The sequence below is a fragment of the Etheostoma spectabile genome, chromosome 23 (genome assembly GCF_008692095.1).
Source record: "Etheostoma spectabile isolate EspeVRDwgs_2016 chromosome 23, UIUC_Espe_1.0, whole genome shotgun sequence".
In the NCBI taxonomy this organism is placed as follows: domain Eukaryota; kingdom Metazoa; phylum Chordata; class Actinopteri; order Perciformes; family Percidae; genus Etheostoma; species Etheostoma spectabile.
The window spans coordinates 11,766,041-11,772,499 of NC_045755.1; the positions used below are offsets into that span (position 1 = coordinate 11,766,041).

General features: G+C 40.8%; 1 protein-coding gene across 9 annotated transcripts in view; it reads left to right on the top strand.

Annotated features, from left to right (window-relative positions):
• The window catches only part of cacna1c (calcium channel, voltage-dependent, L type, alpha 1C subunit), a 199,899-nt gene that overhangs the window by 41,484 nt on the left and 151,956 nt on the right, over nucleotides 1-6,459 (top strand). The gene's annotated exons all lie outside the window — the stretch shown is intronic.

The following is a 6,459-nucleotide window of genomic DNA, read 5'->3' on the forward strand; positions in this document are numbered from 1 at the left end:
ACACACACACACACACACACACGCACACTCTCTCTCTTTCTCTCTTTTTTTGTCTCTTTCTCTCGCCAGTGTCCAAAAATACCTTTAAAACCAATTAGTGAAATTAATTTCACTTATAGCAAGTTAATTATTTTGTGATGGATTGAAAAAAGAAGGAGGTGAGGAAGAAAGGGAGATGAGAGAACAATGAAAAGAGCAGAGGAACCTGAGAGGAGTCCCAGGGGGCGAGCTAAACTTAATCTCTCTTACAGTCTTTCTGTCTCTCCTCTGCTCTTCTGCTTGTTCTTCATCCAATCTATTTGTTTCTAACTGTCTGCCATCCTCTATCCTTCTCTCCTTTGTCTGCTCTCTCTATCGCTCTGTCTTTATTTGCTGTAATGATCCAATTTGGTGAGTCACCCTGAAAGGCCCAACAAATTATCGATAACTCACAACAACAAAGCAATTTTTTTTATTGCTGGTTAATGAAACATTAAGAGTGCCTTTAATAGAGGTGCAGCCAGCAGTTTAGCTACAGGACAAAGAGTACACTTATTGTATTGATTTGGAGGAACACTGTCTAAATCTGTAAAATTATGATTTTCTTTAGTTAAAAGTAATATATGTGGTGTTGCAAAGTGTCTTGTATGTCACGTAGCAGTACATGTGAAGATGGTGGTGGAGAGCACAGTCTGACCTGTTGGTCCAAAATTTCCATTCAACATACATCACCACAACTCAGTGACCCCTTCATGCTCTGTTAATTGAGTACATTTACATGCACCGGTTTTGAGTCTTATCCTGTTTTTTTTTCAGGATATGGTTACATGGTTATTAATATCCATGTCTTCATAATCATAAGAGTTTCCAGGTTTTTGTGCCTACAGGGTCTTGATTTCTCAACATTCTCCCAGGTCTCATTAAGGTCAGTGTCCAAGCCAACAGCAGTTGGTCAGAAACTGTCTCAGGCAGAGTAGTAGTTCAACTCTCAGTCTCCATAGATGACGAAAGACGTATCAGCTGTATGATAAGACAGTAAGGCATCGAGAGCCTTTTTTATCCACCAAACACAAAATATGCAATGTACAAATAACACAAATGTGTCCACTTGTATTTGGGATCATAAGCGCTGTTTTTGTGTATTTCAGCATCATGTTTTATGTCTGTGTGAACTCTGTGTGTGTGTGTAGGTGTGTATGTGTGTGTGTGTGTGTGTGTGTGTGTGTGTGTGTGTGTGTGTGTGTGTGTGTGTGTGGTGTGTGTGTGTGTGTGTGTGTGTGCATATGGTATGCATTTCCTATTACACCTTGGCTCAGAGTCAAAACACCATTATTCATCTGAGGATGCTGAGGTTTGGAGGTCAAGAACCACAGTAGATGTGATGTGATGCCGTATGTTGTTACCTAATTACATAATTACATAAATACCACACACACCCACACACACACACACCCACACACACACACACACACACACACACACACACACACACACACACACACACAGTAAGTAACTGTAATAAGTCTTTGATTTTATGTCTTTGTCCCCATCTAAACCTTTCTTAAAAGCTTTTGAGTAATTCATAAACTTTTCAACCAATTCAATTTTGGGGAGCAAAAAGACTGGTGGAAGGTTAACCTCTGTGTGTGGTGCATACACTGCTTTACAATGTTGTCAATACGATGCTGAGCAATCTTATGCCCTCCACTAATACACAGACGAATTACTAAAGCCTTGCACAAAACTCGACAGAGCGGATCAATGCAGCACTCACAGAGGTCAAACTACCAATCTTACAGTCTATTCCTTGAAGAGGATTTTTTTTGTTCTTAAATGGAAAGGCCATTATGCTGTAAAATGGAAAAGACTTATGCAATAGTTAGTCTGGGCTATCTATTATACAGCAAGCTTTATACATTTACACTTTTATTTCCATTTGTACTCTAGTGAAGCATTGATCTCAATTTTGTTTAATTCAGTTCTATTGAGCTGCTTTTTACATCATCGAGTAGCTGAAGTCCTCTTCTCTTCCTCTCTTCTAACAGTAGTCTGTGGTTTTCCCTGATTTTCCTACTCGCCCCCTCCCACAGACAGTCTGGGAAAATTTCCAGTTCGAAATGCCAAATGGCTTCCCAGTATTCCAGTTTTTTCCATCTGGAAGCGTCGAATACCAGTAGAAATGCTGCTTTGTCATACTATTACCGCTCAAGGAATGCCTCTGGGAAATGCTTTAACCTCTGTGTGTGTTTTATCAATGTTTCTATTAGTCATGACAAACTCATGACAAGTAGAAAGAAAGAAAGAACACAAAAGCAGAGAGTAGTGTAAACTTTAAACACACATGGGCCTGCATACAAAGTGAAGATAAGTGTGGTGTGAGATGGCTAAGCTGATGGCTCTTCAGTCTAAATGTTTACAATGGGACCCTTTGGTTATGAAAGGAGGAATGCAGGAAAGAAAGAAGTCTGTTCTAATAGCTTAATGACTCAGAAATACTGGCAGTCATGAGGTACAATTGTTCAGTATGTGCCCGTGTGTGTGTGTGTGTGTGTGTGTGTGTGTGTGTGTGTGTGTGTGCGTGTGGTGGTGTCTCAAGGCTTGCATATAGCGGAGAAGTCACTTGTTGTTTCTGAAACATCAACCTCCCAACCACCTAGCCACACACACATACTCAAATCATACTGACACACTGTGGTTTTCTTTTATTTCCCAGAATATCATAATACTGTGTAAAACAGGAACAGACACCTTCGGGCAGGAGTTGTTTTGCCTTGGCCTCTTACTCTGTGTATGTTGAAACAAAGTGCTCCACATGGACTATATTCATACCAAGATATCTGCTCACCCATAACTGGACTATTTGATTGCTCAAGCTTCCTAGAAACAAGCATGATAGACCCCCTGTGCTGTGTGTGGTGTGTGTGTGTGTGTGTGTGTGTGTGTGGTGTGTGTGGTGTGTGTTGTGTGTGTGTGTGTGTGTGTGTGTGGGTGTGTGTGTGTGTGTGTGTGGTGTGTGTGTGTGTGTGTGTGTGTGTGTGTGTGTGTGTGTGTGACTGTGGTATGTGGTTATGTAGTCTGTAATGATTTGATGCAAAAAAGTGAGGAGGCTTTTACCGCTCAAAATGTGTTGTGCATGTGTTTTTCATTTATATCTTTGGTATTTTATAGTTTAAGAAAGGTGTTTTGTGTCTCCAATTGTCATAACTGTGACTATAGTTTCTAACAATGTCAAATTAAAGGAGAACATATGTGGTTAATACAGTTGAACAGTAAAAAAAAAATGTTCATTTTGGGGAATGCATTTAATCACTTTCTTGCAGAGAGTTAGATGAGATAAAGATCAATACCAGTCCCAGATCTGTACAGTAGATATTAAGCTACAGTATAAAGTTAGAAGACAGTTTCTTAGCTTAGCATATAGGCTTGAAACAGTTGGAAACAGAGAGCTAGCTAGTGGTTCCAACTGGTTGCCTTGCAACCTCAGGTTACTTCCTGTAAAACCACTTGTCACCAGCACACACATTATCTCAACCAAACATTTGATTAACACAGTAGGAGGGGCCAGATTGGTTTAGCTGCTGTAAATGTGTTAACAAAAAAAATAGAAGACAGAGTGTGACACGAAAAAGAAAAGCATAAAACAGAGAAAGCAAAATGAAGAGAGAGCGAGTCAGAGCAAGCGAGAAAAATGGAAAGTTAGATTTGCGATGAAAGAAAGATGATGCTACTGGAGCGCTTGAGGATGACTCATCCATAAGCTAGTGATGCTCCACACACTCACAAATACACACACACACACACACACACCACACTACCACGCACTACACACTACCCAAATGCACATGGGCACATGCCAACATACAGACCACCCCCACACCCACACACCGACACAACCACACCCACCAGACACACACACACACACACACACAAATATTTAGTCATATGCTTGAACACATACGCAAACACACATTCATAAACACACACCAGAGCAACCAGTCATCCATTAGTCTGATACTGATTCACGGAGACATGCGTGTTGGTTCAGCAGCTTGTTGATAATGAGCCAAAATGGCCTCTGCCACGCCACAGTTTCCAGGCCAGAGCAGCGAATGGCCCCAGGGGCAGAGAAACTGGGCGAGAGGAAGAATCAGAGGGGCTGGATTTAAATGGAGCTCATTAGCTCACGGTAGCCATGAGATGTCCCTGCACACTGAGGAGAAACACACACACGCACACACACACACACACACACACACACTCACTCAGGCATGCATGAAAACACAGATGGATAGTCTTGTGCATATATATGGGCCCCTCAAGCACTGCTGCTCAGTTATTTTTTTTACAAGAGACAAGAGGTAGAGAGATATGTGAGAGCAGGACGAGGGCGTCAAAAATATGGGTAAACAGAGAAAAAAAGATAAAGGGTTGGGGAGTTTTTCATTGGATGGGACAACTGGCAAGGTAGCGAGCACTGCAGATGGCGGAGAGACTCGCATTGCGATTGTGCGTGTGTGTAAGTTTTGCCAGTCGTACCCCCTTCGCTGCCTTCCCTGCTTGTCCACCCACTCAACATATGTCCTCTCCTCTCCTGTCTTTCTCTGCTCATCGCTAATCATCATGTATTTTGTTGTGTCATTTCTCCCAGTTTTCCGTGCGATAATAAATGTGGGTGGTATGTGTGTTTGTGTCGCAGAGTGCCCTTTGTGCTACACTTCAGTTCCTTCTGATGTATTTATATCCACAAACACACATATAAACACACACATGCCTTTTTCACTCTGCAGCCAAACTGTCATCAAAGGGGTGTTTGATTTCTTCTTCGGTTGCCCAGGCCTCACGTGTGCCAGTAGGGTGGGGGTATAAAGAGCAGGGAGGGGCTGAGCTATAAAATTCAGCCCCTACTAAGCTTCAGAACTGTAAATCTGCAAAAACAACCTATTAGACGCTTTGTATTTGTCAGTCAAACGTTTAGCTCATCTTTGTTGAGGAATTTCTCATGAGATTTGTCATGTGACAGCTCTACTTTGTCAGGATTTGTAGAAATACACATTAATCACTGGTACAATGCAGCTAATGTAGAGTTACACGTTATTTGAATAAAAGCAAATTTCTTTCTGCATTTGTAACATTTGATTTATTTGCTGAAGCCATTTTAAGTTGCAGATGATGATGCTGGTAAGATGCTGTTCATTCTGTGCTCACTACCATAAACATCAGCATAAACAACCAACTAAATTGCATATTCACATCTTCAAATGTAACTATATACCTTGATATACTGTGTATGATGCAAAGCTTTTGGCACCCATATCCATAGGTGTTTCTGCCCTTAATCTATGGTAGAAAAAACTTTGTATCTGTCTTTACCATCATTTACACTATCCACTCAGCTGCCACTCACTGCAACTCTGTTGGTTTGAGTTTGTTAAAACTCTGTCTACTCTGTGTCAAGCATTCTAATTTGCAAAGAGAAATTTACATCTGTAAGTCGCAGGATGCGGTGCTCCAGTGCAGAGTGAATATGAAGAGATAATGTGTAAACTTGGCTGATTTGATGGTTCAGTCTTGGACTTATACCAGGGTTGAAGTTGTACAAACTTTATGCCATTCAAAAGTTAAAATATATAAATATCTTAAAGAAAGATTACATTTCACAATATAGAGAGTGCTAAGAAGTGGTTTTAATAAAAGATCTGGGCAAAAAAAAGCACCATTCACTTAATTTTTAGCTGATGTATGAACAACCAGCAGGTTTTTGACTAAGGACTTCAAGATGAAAACAATTTGACAGAGGAAGTATAACCTCCAGATAATCTGGAACCAGAAAATGAAATGGCTTAAAATCTATTAATAAAACCTTAAAATCAATCCTAAAATCCCAAGACAAACAAGTGAAAAGTAAGAAGTAAGAAAGTATGATATAATTTCAAAGAATCCAACTAGGACCGGTAGTGTTGTCTTTTTGATCAGTAGTAAAACAAAAGAACTACAGTTCTGACTAACCTCACTGATAGTCTGTTGCACAACTTAAATTAAAAAGGTGCTTAGTTCCCACCTCTGTTCCCATGGCCCCACATCTCCTGATGGGGGGATGTACAGGGTGGGTAGGGCCTGAGTCATAAAACTAATGCTCCCTCCGAGACTGTGGTAATGCCAGACTGCCGAGCTAAACTATGAGAACACATTCATTAGCGTTTTATTGCTTTGTAGTCCCTTCAATTAATCACAGGAGTGCTCACGGATGTGCACACGCTTTTCTTTTTTTACGGTTCTACACAACAAAAACACTTGGAGGACTAGACATGTTTTGTGCGTCATCTTCGCTTTGAAACACACAAAGAGATTACCACACATGTGCTTCATTTGATTGTTCCCTGGTGTGTTTTATGAAAGACCACAACTTTTCTCTGGGTCTGTATGTTGGCTCCTCTGAGATCACTTACACACACACACACACACACACACACACACACACAC